This window comes from Sarcophilus harrisii, chromosome 5 (assembly GCF_902635505.1).
Source record: "Sarcophilus harrisii chromosome 5, mSarHar1.11, whole genome shotgun sequence".
Lineage (NCBI taxonomy): Eukaryota > Metazoa > Chordata > Mammalia > Dasyuromorphia > Dasyuridae > Sarcophilus > Sarcophilus harrisii.
Genome location: NC_045430.1, coordinates 113,726,458 through 113,751,018, shown reverse-complemented (window position 1 = coordinate 113,751,018; position 24,561 = coordinate 113,726,458).

Below are 24,561 nucleotides of genomic sequence, written 5' to 3'. Positions count from 1 at the left end.
CTCAGAGGAATATTTATCGCACTTTATATATACATTGATGATATTACACATTTCTCCTGGCACATCTAGCTATATTTTGACATTTTTTTCCAATGAAAAATAAAAATTATAATTTCAAGAAAAAACTTCACAAAGGCAACTCCTATAAAACTTATTTTGATTAATATCCTGATTAGGATAGATTACAATTCTCCTCTATAAATACGTTATATTGTAAAGTCCAATATTTAGAAAATGTCAAAAGCAACTTAAGATAAATTTTGAAAAGAACAAATAAAATTAAGCATCAATATTACAATCAAATTAACATCATTAAATACCAACATCTAATTGGTACCACAAATGTAACATATAAATGTAAAAGTAGGTTTAACATCCTAAACTTTTCTAATATACATATATTTCATTGATTTTTTTTTTTACAATATTGAACATAAGCCAAACATTCATATCTAATATTAACATTAGCCACTTGGTAGTGCTGTGAATTGGAGTTTGTTCTTTAATTTTACTTGTTGATTAATTGTGGCCTCTAAACATTAAAGGAGAATTAAATTTTTGAGAGTGACAAAATAGGTAAAAGTCTTTATAGACTCATGAGATTTTGTCTGTAGGAGAACATAAGAAAATAAGGGAGCTGGCAAAAATATGTGAAGAAATAATGTATCTTAATGCCAAAATTTCAACTTCAGAAGAGGTGTGATTTTTAGAGGCTTCAACAATTTTAAAAAAATAAATAAATATTGAGAATGCAGAGCCAAGAGGGTGGAATAAAGGCAGGAAGCTGCCCAACCTCTCCCCCAAAACTGGTCCAAATTCCTTTAAATAATGACTCTAAATAAATTTTAGAGCATCAGAACACCAAAAAAGACAGAGAAGAACATTTACCAGCTGAAGGCAATTTAGAAACTCAGCAGAAAAAGTCTGTGACTCCAGGGTAGGAGTCCAGCAGGTAGTCCCAGTGCAGGCCATACTAGTGCAGCCCTAACCCCAGACTGGGCCTGATCTCTGAATCAGCAGAAGTACTGGTAGCTTCCAGACCTCTTGGTCCAGACACACCAAAGAGGACCTGGAAGGTCAGCAGAAAAGTTCTGTAGAACCAGAGTGAAAGCCCAGCCCACAATTCCAGGGCAGTTCCAGTCTTGGCCCCAGCTCTGGGCAGGATCCCAGCATCATGAAGGGAGGACCTCTAGTCAGCAGAAATACTAGTTGGCTTCCAGATCTTTCAGTCCAGAGGCAACAAAGAGGACCTGAAAGGTCAACAGGAAAGGTCTATGGAACCAGAATGAAAGCCCAGCCCCTAATCCCAGGGCGGGTCCAGTCCTAGTCCCAGCTCTGGGCAGGTTCCCAGCATCAGCAAGGGAGGACCTCAGGATCAGCAGAAGTACTAGTGGCTTCCAGACTTCTCAGCCCAGAGACATCAAAGAGGACCTAGAAGGTCAACAGGAAAGTTCTGTGGAAGCAGGGTGAAAGCCCAGCCCATAATCCTAGGGCAGGCCCAGTTCTGGCCCCAGCTCTGAGCAGGATCCTAACAGCAGTAAGGCAGGACCTCTGAATCTGCAGAAGTACTGGTGGTTTCCAGACTTCTCAGCCCAGAGACACCAAAGAGGATCTGGAAGGTCAGCAGAAAGGGTCTGTAGAACCAGAATGAAAGCCCAGCCCATAATTCCAGGATAGGCTGAGCCCTGGCCCCAGCCTTGCCCAGACCCCAGTGCCAGTGAAGTGGGACCTCTGAATCAGAGAAGTGCTAGAGGCTTCTGAGCCTCTCATTCTGAGAATACCCTGGAGGACTCAGAAGGTCAGGGAAAGGGTCTGTGGCAAAGAGATGGGGATTTGATGTGCTGTTCCAGTGCAGCCCTAGTCAGCAGAGCCCCAGCCTGAGTCAGGGGAGCCCTAGCCCCAGCCAGCACACTGATCTTACAGCTCCAGTGGGACAGGGATACACTTAACAACTCCAGGTCATAAAAGGGTGCCTGGGGTCAGATTCCTAGAAGGATTTCTGAAAACAGCAGCACAAAACTCCTGAAATTTGGGACAATACATCCTTCACACTGGAACAGAGTCCTACTTTAAGAGAGTTAAAAGCAGAGTAATAGGCTAGGAAAATGAGCAGACAACAAATAAGTATTTCTGACAATTAAAGGTTATTATGGTGACAAGAAAGATCAAAACACACTCAGAAGGTGATAGCAAAGTCAAAGTTCCTACATTCAAAACCTCTAAGGAAAAAAAAAAGTAAATAATGAATCTTCATGGTCTTATATAATAATCGTTAAAGATTTCAATAGACAGTCCCTTTTATATATATATATATATATATATATATATATATATATATATTTTATTTAATAGCCTTTTATTTACAGGTTATATGCATGGTACTTTACAGCATTAACAATTGCCAAACCTCTTGTTCCAATTTTTCACCTCTTACCCCCACCCTCCCTAGATGGCAGGATGACCAGTAGATGTTAAATACATTAAAATATAAATTAGATACACAATAAGTATACATGACCAAAACGTTATTTTGCTGTACAAAAAGAATCAGACTCTGAAATATTGTACAATTAGCTTGTGAAGGAAATCAAAAATGCAGGTGGGCATAAATATAGGGATTGGGAATTCAATGTAATGGTTTTTAGTCATCTCCCAGAGTTCTTTCTCTGGGCATAGCTGGTTCAGTTCATTACTACTCCATTGGAAATGATTTGGTTGATCTTGTTGCTGAGGATGGCCAGGTCCATCAGAACTGGTCATTATATAGTATTGTTGTTGAAGTATACAATGATCTCCTGGTCCTGCTCATTTCACTCAGCATCAGTTCGTGTAAGTCTCTCTAGGCCTTTCTGAAATCATCCTGTTGGTCATTTCTTACAGAACAGTAATATTCCATAATATTCATATACCACAATTTATTCAGCCATTCTCCAACTGATGGACATCCATTCAGTTTCCAGTTTCTAGCCACTACAAAAAGGGCTGCCACAAACATTTGTGCACATACAGGTCCCTTTCCCTTCTTTATAATCTCTTTGGAACAGTCCCTTTTATAATACACAAGGCAATTACTCATCTTATTGTTTTTGTTGTTTATCCTTCCTTATTGAAGAGGACCAGGACATCTGGTAGAAGATGATGCCATGAAATGCAAGTGAGTTGTATATAAGTGAGGGAAGCTGAGCAAGGTCCCCTTTCCCCTTCAGAGCTTCACTTTCCCTTCCAGAGCCATCTGAGTCCAGTGGCCAGATATGGAACCAGGATGACTGGAGTTGGCCCTGGTTGCAGTGGGAGACCTTGGCCTTTTGAATCAAGGGATACACATCAATTGGAGAATAACTAAACAAATAGTGATATGGAATCATGATGGAATACTATTGTGCCATAAGAAATGATGAGCAGGTTGCTCTCAGAAGCACCTGGAAAGACTTCCAGGAGCTGAAGCAAAGTGGAATGTAATGTGTACAAAGTAACAACAATATTGTAAGACAATGACATAACTGTGAACAACATAACTTCTCAGCATTACAGTGATCCCAGACAATTCTGAAGGACTTATGATAAAAAAATTTAAAAAAATAAAAAGATAATAAAAAAGTAAAAATAACAAAAATGCTATCCATATCCAGAGAAAAAACTAATGGTAATTTTTTGGAAGCATATTTTTTAAAATTTTGTTTTTCTTGAGGGTTTTTGACTTTTTTTTCACAACATGACTATTATTGAAATGTTTTGCATGGCTACACATGTATAACCTATATTGAATTGCTTTACATTTTCAGTGAGGGGATGAGGAGGGAAGAAGGGAAAGAATTTGGACTTCAAAGTTTTAAAAATGAATACTAAAATTGTTTTAAAGGCAACTGGGAAATAGCTATAGAATAGTATTAATAAAGAGCCTTAGCTCCGGGGGAAAAAAGCCTATTCCTCAACCTCTATGGAAATTCCTAAAGAAGAGATCCCTAAATGATCTAAAAATGAACAAGGAAGCAGAAAAAGGGAATAGAGAGATGAGCTATTACTACTATGAAGTAGAATTTAAACCCCTTGAATTCAAAAATTGGTTTGTTCTTGTATCTGAGAATTTAGTAGCATGCACTTAATAAATGCATATTGAATTTGAAGTTGAAAAAAAAAAAGGAGTGAAAGTGGAAAAGATTGAATGATAGAGAACAGGCCTGAAAACCATGGACTAAACCCTGTAGCACAATGCCTATAAAGTAATATTTTGCTATTGTTTAGGTGGGATTGAACTGCATAATGGGAAAACACATAAAAAAGGAGATTGTAACAAGATATAGAAGAGTATATACATCCCCTAATCAAATCAATGATAAACAATGGAAAAAAAATAATTCCTGTAGTCTCTCAGAAAGAAGGATTGCTGGAGAATTAGTGAGATAGCATAGGGAATGAAGAAAAAAAGGGGAAAGTGAGAAAGAACAGGTCCCTATCAAGGAATATTTTCATTGGTAGGGGTGGTGGTGATGCATGGAGATATTCCATAATAGCATATGGAAACAGTATAATGGATATAATCTGCAAAGACTTGGTGTATAAAGAGACTACTGTCTCTTGAGAAATTGTTGTGCCTCCATAGACAGGATGCTGCCTAAAGGGAAGCAGAATACTGAAAGGCAAAAGAATTAATGAAAAGTATATTAAAAAGGAATGATTCTTTTAGAAAAAGGCACAGAAAAAAAAAACTATTAAGAGAAAATAAAGTGGAGAAAAATTGGGGGTCTTTTTCTTGACTATTTAAGTGAGAAAAAGATGGAAAGAATGAGATAATCAAATAGAAAGAAAAAAGGAAAAAGGAGTTAATATAATAAATTAAAACAACAACAACAACAAAGCAACAACTCCAAAATAGGAGAAAGGAAGAAAAAAATTGGCAGGGGGAGGCTTGAGTTAAAAGAAGGAGAATCTGTGGGAATAGAATTGCCTTAAAGTATATTAAGGAAACATAACTGGAGACAAAAAGATTATTTTTAAAGAGTAAGCAAGCAGAAATAGCCTAATTCAGAAAAAAAGACAATATACTGGAGATAAATAGAGGGAAATGTAAATCTAACTCTAAATAATTTAAATATAAATAGAATAAAATGTCATAAAAATTAAAGGTATAGATTAGGTAAGAAAACAAAATGGAACAATCAACAAACAAGAAGCAAAGAAATACAGCTATTAAAAATAATGGAAAAGATGGTGATTAGATTCATCCAACTAAAATCTTTCAACATTCTTCTCTAACAAATTTAGAATATTGTCTTAAAGCAAATGTTGGATTGACAGAACCAACAAAAGTTCAGGTAAGACATTTTTCTGGCTTAAGAAAATTTAGGGGATTGAAAGAGAACCTTGTGACAATGGAGTGGAAATCTGTCCAGAGTCAACACATGCAGCAGTAGCTTCAGGGGAGTTCTCAGCTTAGAGATGGTAAAAGGATCAGATAATTTGTTTGCTGGCATTGGGTACAGTTGGTATTAATTGGCAACTCTATTGTTCATGTGGAGTTCTGGGTTATAGTCCCAGGGCAAAGAGGCTCACAAGCATTTTTTCATATGATTATAGATAAATCTGATTACTTCATCTGAAAACTGTCTGTTCTATCCTTTGCCCTTTATCAACTGTTATATCTCTTATATCATTTGACTCAGTTCTCAATAAATTGGAGAAATGAGGTCTTTATCAGAGAAATTTTCTGTAAATTTTTTTTTCACAGTTACGATTATTAGGCATTTCCCTCCAATCTATTTTCCCTGTTTATCCTACTCCTCTTTTTCTTTGCCTCATCCATTCTCAAAAGTGTTTTGCTTCTGAATCGGATTTCCCTCAAACAAGTCTCTATTCTATCAACCTTTCACACCCTTCATCTTTTACTTTCCTCTAAACTAAAATAGATTCTTATGTCTAACTGAGTGCATGTCATTCCCTCTTTGAGCCAATTTTGATGAGAGTAAGTGCTTCCTCCTATTTTCCCATCTTCCCCTTCACTTTAAAAGCTCTTTCACAGGCCTGGAAAGATTTACATGAACTGATGCTGAGCAAAACAAGCAGAACCAAGAATACACTGTACACAATAATCAACTATGTCCAATGATCAACTATGAAAGGCTTGGTTTTTCTCAGCATTTCTGTGGTCTGAAGCAATCCCAATAGATTTTGGAAAAAAAATGCCATCTGCATCCAGAAAAAAGATCTAAGGAGACTGAATGTAAATCAACAGATGCAATGTTCACTTTTTTCTGTTTTTTTATTTAATCTCTTCTATGTTTTTCCCTTTTGCTGTGATTTTTCTGTCCTAATATTATTCATAAAGCAATATGTATTAAAAATAAACTTACTAAAACAAACAAAAAATCAAATGTTCTTTCACATTCTTTTATGTCAGATAATTTACCCTATTCTACCTTCTCATTTTTCCTTCTCCCAATGTATTCCTCTTTCTGATTTTTTAATTTAATTTCCTAAAAATGTATTTATAACATGTAAAACTAGCTCTTTTGCTCTCCAGACTGTCATAATCCAAGTCCTCTACTCCTTTAATGTAAAAACTAGAAGATCTTGTGATACCCTCACATGGCTACATGATACTTGAATTATTTCTTTTTTGGCAGCTTGCAATAGTTTTTCCTTGATCTGAGAGTCCTGGGATTTTATTTTATTCCTAGAATTTTCACTTTGGACTATCTTTAAGGAAGTGGTCAGAGGATTTTTTCAATTTCTGTTTTACCCTCTGCATGTAAGGTATTGGTCAGTTTTCCTTAATAATTTCTTGAAATATAATATCTAGCCTTTTTGTTGTTGTTGTTGATATGGCTTTCAGATCATTCAATAATTTTGAAACTTTGGATGTAGGAGTTTTGACTTTGTTACTTTCTTCTGAGTTTGGATTTTGATCTTCCTGTCACCATAGAGAGTTTCTATAGACAATATTTTTCTGCTCTTAGTGAATTTTTCCATCTTGATTTATAACTATATGCTAAAATAGGGCTCTGCTTCCTGAATGAAGGAGTCACTGTCCCAAGCTTCAGGGTTCTTTTTGTGTAGCTGTTTCCAGAAATAAATCTGGGGACTTGTAAGCTTATAATTCAGATCCAATATAGAAATGCAACAGAATTCTACCCCTGGTGCCATCAAAGGGACCCCTGCATCTTCTTCTGATCAATTGTCTTATTTATTTATTATTTATTAATTTATTATATTGCATATAATTATATTTATTATTATTATTCTCTGTGGGCTGAGAGATCTAGAGGAGGTATTGCTACCACTGATGCAGTCATCTCCAAAGTCTACTGCTAGTTTTGTAAGGTGTGACAGGCTGAAGTATACTCCATTTTTACACTTATCTTAGTTATTGCTGCAGAACTTTTAGATTGTTTTAGGCTGGAAAATTGTTTCACGCTGTCATTTTGTGGGTTCTGCCACTCATGAATTTGTTTTGAGGAATTATTTAAAGTTGTTTGAAGGGATTGGGGGGAAAGCTCAGATGAATTTCTTCCTTTTCTCTGCCTTTTCTTTACAAGAAAAATCCTAAAATCATTGATAACTATGTCTGGTTACTGAAATAAAGTTAGATATACTGGAATCAGGTAGGCCTTAGGAAGAATTGCTAACAAAAGGCTAATGGAGGTGATGGAATTGTAGTTGAGTTATTTAAAATCCTAAAAGATGATGCTGTTAAAGTGTTGCATTCAATATTTCAGCAAATTTGGAAAACATAACAGTGGCCACTGGATTGGAAAAGATCAGTTTATAGCCTCATCTAATAACCTTTGGCAATGCAGAGAAATGTTCATATTACTGAACATTTTTTTTATACCAGCAAGGTTATCCTTAAGATTCTGTAAGTAAGATTCTCAGTAATGTATAAATTGAGAATTACTAGAAGAATAGCCTGATCTTCAAAGAGGCAGGGGAACTAGAGACCAAAATGCTAACATTAGCTGGATTATGGGAAAAGCAAGACAGCTCCAGAAAAAGACATCTACTTCTTCATTAACAACACTAAAACTTTACCTTTGTGGATCACGACAAAATGTCGCAAGTCCTCAAAGGGATGGAATATCAGATCATTTAATTTGTCTCTTCAGTAGCTGACTTATATGCAAACCAAGCAGCAACAGTTAGAACCAAACATAAAACAACTGATTTGTTTAAGCTTGGAAAGGGTACAACAAGACTATATATTGTCACCTTATTTATTTAATTTATAAATGCTAGACTGGATGAATCAAATGCTGAAATACAGATTGTCCACAAGAAATAGCAACAATCTCAGGTATGTAGATAAAAACATTCTGATGGCCAAAAGTTAAGAAGAATTAAGAATCTTCTTGATAAGAGTAAGATAAGAATGTAAAAGGTGGCTTGAAGTTTAACCTTAAAAAAAAAAAAAGAAAGAAAGAAAATCTTGTCAATAGATTTCATAAGTTCCTGGCAAATAGAGGGAGAAGAAATAGAAACAGGGTGAGATTTTATAACTTGGGTTTAAGGATACTGTGGATGGTGACTACAAATATGAAAGTAAAAGATACTTGTTCCTTAGAAGGAAGCTATGACATATCTGGACAGCACTAAGCACCAAACATCACCATGCTAATTAATGTCCAAGCTGTAATATTTTCAGTAACAGTGATTGGCTGTGAGAGTTGGGCTATAAGGAAAGCTGAGCACTATAGAATTGATGCTTTTGAATTGTGGGACTGAAAAAAACTTTGAAACTTTAAGAAGGTCAAATCAGTTAATACTTAAATAAATTCAAGCTATTTATTTGAAGATCAAGTATTAAAGTTAAAGCTTCAATATTTTGGCCACATAATGAGAAGATAGGAGTCAATGGGAAAGACCTTGATGGGAAAGACTAAAGGCAAAAGGAAAAAAGGGAGGGCAGAAGAGAAAATGGACAAATAGTAGCATTAAAACAATAAAAATAAACTTGTACAGACTTTGAGAGATAATGGAAGATAGAAAGGCCTATTGTTCCTATTATTGCATTATAAATTTATTCACATTTTTACCATTTCTGTCTTTTAACATTTATTTTCAATACCTTTATGTACTTGTATTTGGACAGTTTTAGACAAAAAAAGTAGTGATTTTGAAAAATACATGTACTCTTTAGCAGTGCTATGATCCATAGGATCACAGTCAGACACAAATGAGCCACTGAAAAATAACAAAAATGATAGACAATGAAATAATATCAAAAATTTTTACAGTAAGTTTGACTGATAAAGACCTCATTTCTCAAATATATACTGAGTATAGAACTAAGCCAAATTCATAAAAAATAAGAAACATTTCCCAATTGATAAATGGTCAAAGAATATAAACAGTTTTAAGAAAAAATCAGAATTACTTATAATTATACACACACACACATACAAGCACTAAATCATTATTAAAGACAAACTAAAAAAACTCTGACATACCACTAGATATGATATATGCTAGAGGGGATATGGGAAAAACAGGTACACTAGTGAACTATTAATGGAGTAGTGAAGTGGTCCAACCATTCTGGAGAACAATTTGAAGCTAAAAGGCTGTAAATTTGTCCATATTCAGTGACCCAGCAATATCACTAATAGATCTCTATCCCAAAGACATCAAAGAAAAAGGAAAAGCGCCAATATATACAAAAATATTTTTATCACCATTTTTTTTTTGGTTGCAAAGAATTGGAAATCAGGGGGATGTTTACAAATTGGAGAATGGTTGAAGAAATTGTGGCATATGATTATGATGGAGCATCATTATGTTTTAAGAAATAATGAAGTGAAAGTTGTTAGAAAAATATGGCCAGATTTGTATGAACTGAAGCAAATTTAAATGGAAAAAAAACTGGGAAATCATTGTGCACAATAATGCCAATTTTGTAATGATGATCAGCTCTGAAAGATTTGGCTATCCTGATCAACGAATGAAAGTTGAAGCATAATTTCCTTACTTTATTTTTCTTGCTTTTTAAAAAATATGACTAATATGATAATAGATTTTTGCATGATTTCACATATATAATTGGTATAATATTGCTTGCTGACTCAGTAAATGTGACAGGGTGTAGGAGGGAGTGGTAGAATCTGGAATTAAATTTTTTAAAAGTTGCAAATAAATAAAGTGAAAAATATTTTTTAAAAATAAAAATAATGGATTGTAACAAAATGTACTATGGCTCAGATGAACCCATAAAATAAATCACGGTAATATAGAAAGTTAATTTAAAAATTCACTGTATATGAAGAATTAAAATAAGAAAACTATGTCAAGCTTAAAATATAGACAATAAACCAATATTGATATTAAATTTATATGTTCTAAGTGCTTTACAATTAAATTAATAAAACAGTATTTAACATAGACAGCATTGTAGAAAATAATATGATAATAATGGGGCTCTTCATTGTACCTCTCCCAAATTGGACACCCATTTAAGCAAAAGGAAAAGTATATAGTTGAACAAAGTATTGGAAAAACTAGAGTTACAAGACATATGACATATTCTAAATGAAATTGCTAAAGGGTACGTGTATTTTTAAAAATCGCAACTTTTTTTTGTTTAAAACTGACCAAATATAAGTACACAAAGGTATTGAAAATAAATGTTAAAAGACAGAAATGGTAAACATTTGAATAGATCTATAATGCAATAATAGGAATAATAAATTCATTCAGCATAAACAAAAGACACAGACCTGAATGGAAACAATAAAATCTTAAATAATGAGCAAGTCAAAGATCAAAATCATAGAAAAACATTTGTAAGCTCCAAACATATTCATCCAACCTTTGCTAAAAGAACTCAAATGAATTAAATTTAACTGAAAGGCTGTGCAAAATCACCAATCCCACTTTCTCCTCCAGAGAATCTGGGTCCAATGATAAAGATATAGTCCACTGGGGCAGCTAAGTAGCACAGTTGATAGAGTACCAGCTCTGAAGTCAGGAGGACCTGACTTCAAATCTGGCCTCAGACATTTAACACTTCCTAAGTGTGTGACCCTGGGTAAGTCACTTAACCCCAAATGCCTCAGGAAAACAAAAAAAGAAAGAAAGAAAGAAAAGAAAAGAAATCCCCTGATGCAGTGGGAGACCTTGGCTTTTTTAAAATTAAAGATCTTTAACAGGTCTCAATTTGACATGGAGTAATGTTCATTCAGTGATTAAGACTAAATAAAAAATGAGGCAGAGAATGGCCTCTTTTATCTAGTCAAAAAAAAAAAAATCCGTCTAGGAGGAGAAGACCCTCAGAGTTTCAGATCAAAACAGAAACAACTGTTATTTACATTCACTCTGAGCCAATCAGGACCCAAACAATGCTTTTCCGACATTGATGTGACAAATATAGTTCTAATAACACTTAAAACAGGAAGAGATAAAACAAAGAAAGAAAATTACAGATAAATCATTAAAGAACATTGATTTAAAATTTTAAATAAAATCCTTTCAAATAGACTACAATAATTCATCAAAGAAATCATTCATTATGACCAAATGAGATTTATACTGAAGAGGCAAGGATGGTTCAACTTTAGGAATATAATCAACCTAATTAACCATATTAAAAACTAACACATTCCAAACCACAATTTCTGGGGTCTCTACTGGAGAACATGTCACTAATATAAGAAACCGGGGATATTAAGCCATTTAAAAAGAAGATTCATAGGGAATATGCTAATCACATAAATATACACATATGGAAGTTCAATTGCACTTTTTCTACTTGGCTCCTAAAGGGTCAAACTAAGATTTGTATGATGGCAGATTAAGTTTAATTTAATGAAAAATGTCCTAGCTATCAAAGAATCAAATATGTTACCTTAGATCATGTTGGGCTTATTTAAGCAGCTCAATTTAAGAAATATTTATTAGATTTAATCATGTTTAGGACATTTTGCTAGATGATGAAAGCAAAATAAAAATAATTCCTACTTCTGGAAGTTTATATTCTACTGACTTCCCCTTCAGTGGATATATTTGAATGAAGGCTAAAGTCATTCATTTGGGGAGAATCCTAAAGAAGGAATTTTTTTTGGATAAGGACTGATCTTATTTGCTTTTGAGTTAATTTCTAGTTCTTACATTCTGTGATCCTATGATTTTAATGATGTTTTTCAAAGAAAAAGCTCATGTAAATAGAGGAAAGCAAATGAACATGAACCAAGCCATAGGAGAATATAATAAGAGATAGAAGAGGAAAAAGAATCATTTGATTTTTTTTTATTTTGCTTTAGTTTTACAAAACTAATATAATTTTGTTCCTAGATGGTTCCTGGGTTTTCCCTTAACTTGAGGAAGAAGCAGGGGGCAGGGCACTGAATAAGTTCAAAATAAGAAACAACTTCACTAAGTTGGTAAATAAACATTTATTAAGCACCTACTATGTTCTGGGCACTATATGAATCATTAGGGATACAAAGAAGGATAAAAGAAAATCCCTGCTCTTGAGGTCTAGTGGGAGAGACAACATGCAAATGCTATACACAGGAAGAATTGTAACTAAGCAGGGGTCCTCAAACTACAGCTGGCGGGCTAGATGTAGCAGCTGAGGGTGTTTATCCCCTTCACCCAGGGCTATGAAGTTTCTTTATTTAAAGGCCCACAAAACAAAGTTTTTGTTTTTACTATAGTCTGGCCCTCCAACAGTCTGAGGGACAGTGAACTGGCCCCCTGTTTAAAAAGTTTGAGGACCCCTGTGAGGGATCAAGAGGATAAAGAAATTCTTCCTGTAGATGGTAGGATTTTAGTTGGGATTTGAAGGAAGCCCAGAAAGTCAGGAGATGAAGTTGAAGATAAAAGCTTTTCCTGCATAAGGGCCAATCAGTGAAAATGCTCTTTCAGGAGAAACAATGTTTTGTTTGAGGAACAGCAAAGAGACCAGTGTCATCAGAGCAAATAGTACATGGGGAACTGGTGGTATAAGTTGTAAAAAGATTGGAAAGGTGGATGGTGAATAGATCATTAAAGGCTTTGAATGCCAAATAGAGGATTTTATATTTGCTCCTAGAAGTGATAGGGAGCTACTAGATTTTATTTAGTAGAAGGGGTCATTGTGGTGACATCATAAAATTTTTACTTTGGGAAAATTACTTTGACAGCTGATGGTTAAGACACATTGGCGCAGGGAGAGTTTTGTGGTGGGTAGTCCAGGAATGAGTTTATTAAGGACCTTGTTTAGGATAACAGATGCATAGGAGGGGAGCACGCATATTATAGAGATATAGATAAATAGATAGATAGATAATAGCTATATTATAGAGATAAAATTGTCAGGCTTTGGCAACAGATTGGTTAAGGGGGTGAGAGATAGTGATAAGTTGAAAAGGATAGCTAGGGTATGAACTTGGGTGACTGGGCAAATGGTAATTCTAGTAGGGAAATGGGGCAAAAAATGAATTTTTTGAGAAAGATAATTTAGTTTTGGATTTATTGAGTTCAAAATATATATAGAAATCAACGTTGAGTATAAAAATAGGCAGAGACACTTGCCTAGAAGACAACAGAGATGGTTGGATTAGTAAATTTGAGAATCATTGGTACAGAGATGATAATTGATCATTGGGAGCTAATGAGAGTGAAATAGTATAGAGGAAGAATAAAAGAAGACCAAAACCCCATGGGACACCCACAATTATGGGACTAAGGAATAGTCAGATAGGTAGGAGGAGAACCAGGAACCAGTGGTGTCATGGAAAACTAGAGAGAAGAGAATATCACAGAGAAGAGATTGATTAAAAGTGTCAAAGGCTTTAGAGAAGACAAGAAGAATTGAGCGAGAGAAGGCCATTCATTGTATTTGTCAATAAAAAGATCATTAGTAACTTTGGAAAGACTGATTTTGGTTAAATGGTGAGCTTGGAAGCCAGAGTATAGAGAGTTAAGAAGACAATGAGAGAAAAAAATGGATTGTGATCACTCGTGCATACATAATGGTTGGCCTTGTAAAGGAGAAGAATTACATTTTCATGTGAAGCAGGAGTTAAGGAAGAGATAGTAGTAGAAAGCATCTCTTAGATGTAAAGGAGAAGAGATGAGGAAATTCTTGTTGATATTTTTTTGCTTTCTCTCTTCCAATGACTTCCTAGAAAATTTAGCTAATAGATTTTTTTTTTCCTGAGCTTCCTCAGTCCCTTGCAGACATGAAGAAGCATGGCAGCTGTAGAACATGGATTTCTTTAGGCCAATCTGAGCTAGATCTTAGTATGCTTCTTCCCAGGATGCTTCTTCTCTGACTCTTCCACGGGTACAGGTGATTGAACAATTATCCTAAAATGGATGTTTCTATCCTAGAAATAGTCCAATAAATTCTAAAAATTGGAGGGAGTTCCTGAGTCCTTTGATTGGCAAGCAAAAAAGGAAATTTTAACTTTAGATAGAATGATTGGTACCAGGAGAATAAGTCAAATTTCCCACTGGTTTGCCAGGAAACATGAATTTAAAATGAATTGTTTGACAGTGCAAAGTCATGGTAAAGGTAAAATGTCAAACTAACAGTTTTATAAAGTGTTTCATGTTTTTATGAGTTTGAAAATACCCAGAAAAAATATAATGGTAATTATGAGCTACTGCTATTGTTTGGTTAAATTGTGTCAATTGGGCACTTGTGAGTATTTTGTGTTTACTAATTCTTCTGTGTGGAGGAAATATATAGCTGTTCTATACATATGACTTCCCCACTATTGATGAAACTTAGATATGAGCTAAACTTAAGCTTAAATGATCCCCCACACACATTCAGTCTCTGGGAATAAGGGTGTAAAGAGTCAGAAAATTCAAGAAAACAAACTTTGTCCCCACTTTTCAGAGAATAGATACATAAGGACTGAATCTGATTCATATTCCTAGGTCCAGTTCTAGGGTGTATAAAATGATTAAATTAACCAGAAACTAAGCCTCTCAAACTTTTAAATGTCCTTTGAAGAGGAGTTTTTCCTGTGGGGTGACAATCAACTTGAATTAGTTAACACAAAGACAGGTGTGGACTATTTAAAATGAAGGTCTTAAGGTATGTAACTTAAGTCATTTAAATCTTGATCAAAGAAACATCAATTTCCATATCACCTGTCTTGATAATAGGGAGAATCAACCTTCTTCCTCTCTCCCACCTGCCTGAGCAAATACAATGAGCAGGGATATTTCCATTAGCCTAAATTTAGAATTTCTTTTACAGTCTGATCTCTTTGGAGAGATTTCCCACAGTCTTGGTTTCTGGACAAGGAAGTAGAAAAGGGGAAAAACCTGGGCTCTAATACAATAACTAGTTATTAAATATGAGAGAAAAATTCATTTTTTAGAGTTTACAATCCACTAAAATTCTTATATTCTTTTAAAACTTCAGGATAATGGTGTCTCTCCAATACTATGTTTGTGAAACTAATTTTTTGAATGCAAGTGTAAAATGTTAGCCTTATTGAATTTCATTTCATCTGGATTAGTACAATAATTTAGAAATTTGGGATTTCTGTCTATGCCATTTAGTATGTTAGTTTTCCCTTCTAATTTTATTGTGCCAAAGTTCCCTTTTTAATGTCATGACCCAGTTTCTCCAATTGTCCTGTTTAGTTATTCTGCCTCAGGTTATAACCTTTCCCTTTTAATGTTTGAGTTAAAGGTTTTATAGGCATTCCTTCTTAATGTTTGACAAGATAAAGGTTTATCCATTTTAGATGTCATTAGAATATCAGTAACCTCCCTCCATTAGGTTATCCTCACCTAGGTACTTCTATTATGTCATTGTTCTTGTTATTCCATAAAAAGCTTGCTGCCCTGTTATTCGGGGCTAGACTCTTTGAGAAGATAGTCTCGTCTAGCCCTGGGATCAACCATGGTATCCATTGGTCCCAGTATTTCTCTCCATTTAATAAACTATTGAATTGGTCTCTAATCTCTGTCTTGCTCAGTTTCTTTGGCATTACAATTTGATGTCTTTCATAATATCATCCAAGTCTTTATCCAAACCATTGATAAAAATGTTAAATAGCAGAGAGTCAAGTATAGATGCCTCTGTGGGGTACTCCACTTGAGACTACCTTCCAAGTTTACAGTAGGGAAGTAGATGATGGAGAAAGAGAGACTGAAAATATAATATTGTCTAATGGAGTGGACTGAAATTTAAATAGAAATGAAGCCCACAAAACCAAAGGTAAGAATCCCAGGGTCTGCATATTGAGTTTCTATTATATTTTATTTTTAAAAAAATATTTCCCAATTATATTTGAATCTCGCTTGTACTACAGGAGCATTTCCTGAAGCATGCAGTTGGAGGTTGTATATTTAATGCCTCTGACATAGATCACATCTTTCATCTTTTCCACAAGAATACTACAAAATACTTTATCAAATGCTTTTCTAATGCCTGAAAAACTGAGGCAAGATAGAGATTAGAGAGTTTTTAATATTTTATTTGGATTTCTGAGAGGGAGAAATTTTCTGGGACCAAAGGATCCATTTTGGTTCCAGAGCTGATGTCTCAAAGCATTCAGCAGCACCATCAGCGTTGAATGTGAGATTCCAATGGTTTTTATATGTGGCTCTAAGAATCAGGATAGACAAAGGCATAGAGGTGGAGTCAGAGCATTGGTGAGTGTGGGAATTTCCAGAAACGGACCATCAATCTGGTTCTGACAGGGGGGTGAGGACCATAAATTATTGATAATTTAGGAGGACTTAGAAGCCAGGAAGTCTAAACTTTTCCTTATTTTGAGATTACACATTTACAATTTATAACCTTAGAGTAGCCAGCCCTAAGTTTTATCAGTCCTAATGGTCAAGAGGGGGGTTGCAACCAGGGGGATTGAGGCAGAACAATTCAAGGAACTGAGGCAGGACAATTTAGGGAAACTAAGGTAGAACAATAAAAGGGAATTGTGGCAGGATAATTTAGGGAAACTAAAGCAGGACAATTAGGGAAACTGAGGCAAAACAATAAAAGGGAACTGTGACACAATATAGATGATATCTATAGCATTGTAGTCTAGAAACCCTAATGGTAATCCTGCTGTTGAGATTCAGAAAAGACCCCAAAAGGTCACAAAATGTCCCAAAAGAATTCTCAGGTTTAAACTCATATCCAAATCAAGGGGCAAAGTTTATTGTAATTGTAGCACCAATTGAAGGGGGCTAAGTTCCAAAAGATTTTAGCAAAGAACCAGGAGCTGGGAGACTCCAGTTCTTCATGTCATTGATATACTAATTTTATGGCCTAGAGGTAGAACTGAGGAGTGGTCTCAGGAATTTGGCTCTCACTGACCAGCAGATTTAGGACTATCCTAAAGCCAGAATACTTTGAATCATTGATAAACAGATTGTCAGAACAATAGAACAAAAGCCAGAAGACTTTAGAATCATTGACAGATTGTTAGACTAGAAGCATTCTAAGGTTGGAGGAATCCTCCTTACTGCTGTTTCCCCTAGAAGCTGTATTCCTTCATTGTCCACAAAGGAAATAAGGTTAGTATGAAATGTCCTATTCTTGCTGAAGCCATTTTGGCTCTTTATAACAGCACTTTTCTCTCCCAATATGTTCATCTTCATTTTAATGATGGAACCTAGAATTTTGTCAAAAATTAGAGTCAAATACATTTATTTACAGCATGCAAATTCTGTTTTCTTTATTTAAAAATTGGTACATATTTGCATTTTTCCAGGTTTGTGGTATATTCTCTGTTTCTAATTGAATCAAAATGATGTGACTGGGGTAGAAATACCTAGTTCGAAATAAACATGAAACAAATTCACAATGGCCATTCTCTTTGCAAAAAGGTAGATTTATGTAAGGGAATAGTTTACAGAAAAAAAGAAGGGATACAATAGACACCAGGAATGATAAATATGAAGTAGAGTGGGAGAGCATAGAAAGGAATTTTACCAGGGAGAAAGGAAACACCTCATAAGATTGGGGCATGCCCTTAGCTTCCAGGCTAAATCCTGAAAGAGACTTAGTACCCTAGAAGAGTTAATTAGCTCTAAGGAGGAAAAGTGGGGTCAGGAGAGACCCACAAGACATGGTAGGGTTAGGGGAAATCATGGGGCATGAGAAGGGGTAAGGTGAAAGACACTAGGAGGCAGAGTGCTCTGGGGGACTGACTCAAAGGAAGGCAGTAGGGATGCCATGGCCCATAAGAAGATTTTATAGGGAAAATTTAACCTCAGAAACATGAGTCTGAGTTTTGACAGGGAATGGCAAGGTGAGGTTGCTCAAGACTCCTAAAGAGGGTGGACCTCAGGGGTTTGATATACTTGGCTTCCTGACTGGAGAACCTCCCCAGAGGGTTGGGCCAGGATGCTAAACTGCCCCCTCTAAATTCCTTCTCCTTGCCTGTCTCAAGGATTAATTTTTATTTATTCCTCTGCTAACCACACTCAACACTGAAGACCTTATCAAAAAGGACTTCATGATATTTGGGGGAAAGGGGAAATTTCTTATCTATATCCACCAAGCTAGATACTATAAAGAATAAATACATTTAAGGGAAAAAAAATTAAAGATTGATATTCCCATAAATTTATAAAAGACAAACTCTAAGAAAATGACTAGTACTAAAACATATGACCTCAATTATCTACAATTATATATATATGTGTGTGTGTATGTATGTATATATATAGTTTATTATATATAGTTTATTATGCATATACATATATATGTATGTATATATATAGTTTAAGGCAACAACAACAAAAGAATTGGAGATACAAAAACATAGAGTAAATATGACTTCATGCTTTTTGCTAATATTTGGTGGGATGAAACCCAAGTTTGTTTGTACCATTATGTGGTATGGCGTACTCAAGTAACAAAATCCAAGAATCAGAGGTTTAATTCATAGTGGTGAACACAAAGAAAAATAAAGAGAAAGAAGTAGTTTTGTCTTTAGAGGATATGAAAAATTATCTAGACAAATAGAGGACATAAATGAGAAATGGGAAAATAGAACACAAGTCTGGCATAGAAATGTGATAGTGTTGGGCAACTTCAGTGATCCAGATATCTGCCAAAACTCCCTCTTCTAAAAACAGAATAACTTGACAACTCTCTGGTTTTGTTTAATGGTAATTTATTATTTATTAATATTTATTAATTGATGGAGTAGAAATTATCAGAATCTTTTGGTAATGAAATATATCTTCCTAGAATTGAGGGTGGAGAAGGAGAAAATTTGGCATTGTGTGATATGTGGCCTAGGTTTTTGGTACAGTACATGTGAAAGGATTTGTAAGAAGGATGGATAGAGACATATGGACTAAAATTTAAGAGGAAGATAGCTCCCAAAATATGAGTAGATCCCAAGAATAATATTCTGAAAACAGAAAGGGAAACATCCAATAGGAAGAAAAAAATAGGAGCCACCTAAAGACCATTATAGATGCACAAAGCAATAATTTGCTTTGATTTCTGTAAATAGTAAAAAATAAAGTATATTCTAGATTATATGTATCTGTATATAGTAAATGGAAGCAAGTGTAAGCTTGGAGGAGCAACATAAAATAATGTCAGAAGTATGAAAACTCTGAATTAGCAGAGGATAGAAAAGGAAGTACGGGCAAAAAAAAAAGTAGCTTGCTATATAGGGAGTAGGTTTAATAAAAGGATAGAAACTTAGAAGAAAATAGGACAACAATAACCAACAAGAGAGAAAAGACAAAGCTCCCTGATTTTTTTATATTGCTTCCTACCAAGGTGAATGATCTGTGTGAGGGAAATAACAGGATAAAAATAATTAAAGAGGGGATGTGAAGCCAAGATGATGAAGTTAAAGGCAGTGAGTTGGCAGTGACTCCAAGAAAAATATGAGTTGGTCTCAGGCCATAAAAGAGCTCAAGAAAGATTTTGAAAATTAAATGAGAAGTAGAGGAAAAATGGGAAGAAAAATGAATGATACAAGAAAATAATGAAAAATGAGTCAACAGTTTGGTTAAGGAGGACACAAAAAATTCTGAGTAACACCTCAAAAAGCAGAATTAACCAAATGAAAAGAGAGGCACAAAAATTCACTAAAGGACAAAAAAACTCCTTAAAAATTAGAATTGAACAAATGGAAGTTAATGATTTTATGAGAAATTAAGAAACAATAAAACAAAACCAAAGGAATGAAAAAATAGAAGACAATGTGAAATATAAGATAATGTGAAATACCTCTTTGGAAAAAAACAATTGACCTGGAAAATAGATCCAGGAGAGATAATTTAAAAATCAAATTTAAAAATTTGATCATGTACTTAAAATACATGATTAAAAAAAGAGTCTGGACTCATCTTTCTAGAAATTATCAATATATACTGTCCTTATATTTAACAATCTTCAAGAATAAATTAATTTTGAGAAAAAAATCAATTTTAATTTTAATCAGACCTATACAGTCTGAGAAACTCACTGTCTTTGTTCCCCAAATAATATGTAGTCCAGGAGTTATCCTTCCTTGTTCTCCAAAATAGGAAATAATAGGGGGAAAAAAGAGTTTTTAAGGTTAGGGGAGACATGAATACATTTGTATACAGCAGGGAAGGAGCCAATAAATAAAGAGATATTGAAAGTAAGAGGGAATTGTAGGGGCAAACTACCAGCTGAAATGGGAAGGAAGAGGATCAAAAGCATAAGTTGAGTGGTTGACCTTATTAAGAAGATATCAATCTTTTCTTTCATGAGATATGTTATAGGAGGAGAGAATAGAGAATGAGTAAGATGTGATTTTAAGGTATGAAATGGAGTAGAAGAGAAAACTTATATTGAATAGTTTTTAATTTCTTGATAAAGTAGGAGGCGAGTTTTTCTTCTGAAAAAGAAAGGAGGAAGATATGGTTTAAGATGTCTAAAGAAAGAGGAAATGATTTAAAATAGCCAATGTAGAGAGTGTAATACAGAATAAATAGCAGAATAAAAAAAAAAGGCTGATAAATAGAAATGATTCAGATAATATTAGATTAGAAAAGTGAAATCAACTCTGTAAATAGACTTTATGAGCATTTGAGTAGGAGTGGAACATGAGGATGAGGTGATTTAAGATTGGGTTTGATGAGGTATATATAGAAATAGGAGAAGAAGTCGAAAGAGCCCAGAGCAGGGGTGAAATTGAGAGTACAAGGAGAGAAAGAATTGGAGATTACAAATGAAGATGAAGAATAAGTTTTGGAAAGAGGAAGCAGGAGGAGATACTGAAGGTCAGGAGACTGTTCAAAGAAAGTAATTTCACAGTTTCAAATAATAAAGTTGCAAGGTCTGAAGGGGGAAAAAGGATTGTGGGCGTTTAAAGTATTGATAAAAATGGAGGCCAGATTGTTGTGAAATAAAAAGCTCTAGGATAATGGGGAATTTATCACAATAAAACAAGGACTCTATGGGGTATAATTGAATGGGAGTACAGAGGATAATATGGATTGTGAAAGGATAAGGGTAACGTAGAAAGGGATGAACGAACAGAGATTTTCACCTCAGTAGATACCAACTATTGCATGGGGACAATGGGACTCTAAACAATTTCAGATGTTTAGCTTCAATTCTTTGATGACATTTAGAGAAATGAGGATAGGATTTCTTTTGCTTCTGCAGACTCAGAGATTTGGAGCTAAATTGTTTTACCCAATATCTGCTCCCTGTACATGCCTTATCCTCTGCTACTTTGGATTTGAAACTCCAGGATAGGTTCTAAGGTGAATTCTTTCTAGATTCCAGTTACCTGATCACAATCTTATTTTTATTTTTTCTGTCACTGCCATCTCAGAATTATAAGTGTTTGACCTTAGAAATTAAGAGGTACTGAGAGATTCCACTGACTCTGTACCTGTCCACTGGAAGACCACAGAGAGTAATTGTCTCCTATTACCTTGTTCTGAAAATTAAAGTATGAGATGATTTAGAATTTCCTTTCAGAGTTGACATTCTTTTTTTTTTATAGGACTTTGAAGGTTTAGGGATTGGGATTATTCTGAGCTGACATGAGGTATACTATTTAACACTTAGTATTGAGACAGATAGGGAACCTCTTCAAAGCCCACCATTATGTACTCTACTATTTTAGTTTTCAGATCCTTCTTCAATAGAAGGAATAATGTTGTAAATAGGTATTTCCTTGGAATTACAGTTATTGGAAAATTGTTTCTCTTAACCATTTAATTATTTGATACAAGTATTTTTCCCACTTGAGAGTCTTTCTTCAATCCAGCTGAACTGATTTGTTCAAAAGCTTTTCAACTTTTTTTTTATAATAGAATTTTAACATCTCCTGAATTCCTTATTTGATTAAGAATCAAATAGTCTTATATAAAAGAATACAGCACAAAATATGCAGGAACAGGACAAAAATTTGCACAGTAATCTTTATAATTTAAAGGAAAAAAATTTCAGAATTCATATCAATATCATCATGACTTCAGATGATTAATAATAAATCATTACTCTCATTTCTTGGCAGTGGGCTGGAGATCTAAAGGTATAGACTATACTTTCAAACATGGTCAATGTATTGACTTGTGGTACTTGATTCAATTATGGCAATATAGGGTTATATTATGTGTATACAGGGGAAGGGGTTTTGTTGGGAGGTGATACTAATTATTTGACAGCTTCACTAAAACATTCACAAAATTTCCTCCTAGCCATAATTCTTAAATATGATGCTTAATTCTTTGATAGTTTTTTTTGTTTTTTAAATTTAAATTGCTTATCCATTTATTACTAAGTTTAGGAGTAAAACATGATTCCTTTTCCCCCAAAATTATAACACAGCATAGCATGAATTAGAATCAGGAAGAACTAGTTTTGAATCTTTCCTTTGATATAAAAACTACAATTTTACTATTTTACTATTTGAAAAGAACTCCTAGATGTTGGAAAACTATGACAAAAATTATATTTCGACCAATATGTTACACTTTATACTATTGTGGAGTTGTAATTAATTCTTTTAACAGTTAGAAACATTTACTTTCTATGGGCCCCTGAGATTTATTTTTCAGACTGCAATCTCTGTAGTTGCCACCAGGTGGTACTCCAAGCTCAAACTGCTCCAAATCCTTCTTGCACATTCAAATGTAGACTTTCTGTCTTGACCTCTGCACTAATGGCATAAAGTGACCAACTAAATCCCTCTCCTCTTTTGAGTCTTTCTTTTAGTGTCTCTCTAGTTTCTAACTTGTTATATTTTGCCTGGTGTTCAAAATATATAAAAAATATTAGGTGTATTCATCCCCACCCAATATGATCCTTATGTTCTTTCCAACTTCTCATAATACAAAAAAAGGATTACATATTCATAATATAAATTAAAGAGCATTAATGAACAAGATTACAAATAAAACACAAAATTAAACTTCATGAGCCCAGTAATCCATTACTTCTGGTAAATTCTTAACTTCCAATCTATTAATGGTTATAGATGTTCCCAGGAAAATCTTAGTTTTCATGTTCACTTTCACCAAGAATATAGTTGTACCCACAGGTTATTGATAAATGACAGTTATTAGGAATACCCCAAGAACAGTTTGGTGTAGAGAAAAGTGCTGGGATCTGGAATCAGAGTATCCACCTTCCTTTCTTAGTTCTATACCACCTGTATAATCTCTGGCCATTTAACTTCTCTGGATTTCAGTTTAGCTTTCTCTGTAAAATAAGTATGTTGAATTATTTAATCTCTGAGGTCCCTTCTAACTCTTCTTTTTTACACTTAATAGTATTTTACATTTTTTTCCCCAATTACTTTCACTTTATACAATTTTCAGCTTCAGATTTTTCTCCTATCCTCTCCTTGTTCCTCCCTAGGTAAACAAGCAAGCAGATATAGATAATATGTATATATATGCATATATATGATATATATATGATAGTATATATATATATATATACTATCATATTAAATGTATCTCCACATTAGTCATGTTGGGAAAGAATAAGAAGAAAAAGAGAAAACTATAAGAAAGAAAAAAATAAAGTAAAAATGATCTGCCATTCATACTTCATAGTTCTTTCTCTGGATCTGGATAGCATTTTGTATCATGAGTCTTTTTGTGTTATTGCATTGCTGAGAAGAGCTAAGTCTATCATAGTTGATCATCTACAGTGTTGCTGTTACAGTGTACAGTGTTCACCTGGTTCTGCTCACTTCACTCTTTATAAAGTTTCCTCTGAAATCCTCTTGATCATTATTTCTTATACTACAATAACATTCCATTACATTCATATGTTACATTCACAACTTGTTTAGCAATTTCTCAACTGATGGGTATCCTCCTCAATTTCCAATTCTTTGCTGCCACAAAAAGAGCTGCTATAAATATTTTTATACATGTGGGTCCTTTTACATTTTTATGATCTCTTTGGAATATAAATCTGGAGTGATAAAGTTGACTCAAAAGGTATGCACGGTTTTATAATCTTTTAGGCATGGTTCCAAATTGCTTCCAAAATGATTTGGATCAATATAGAACTCCACCAACAATGCATAAATTTCCCCATATTTTCCCCAACATTTCTTGATTTTCTTTTCTGTTATATCAGTCAATCAAGTAAATGTGAAGTGGAACCTCAGAGTTGTTTTAATTTGCATTCTCTAATCAATA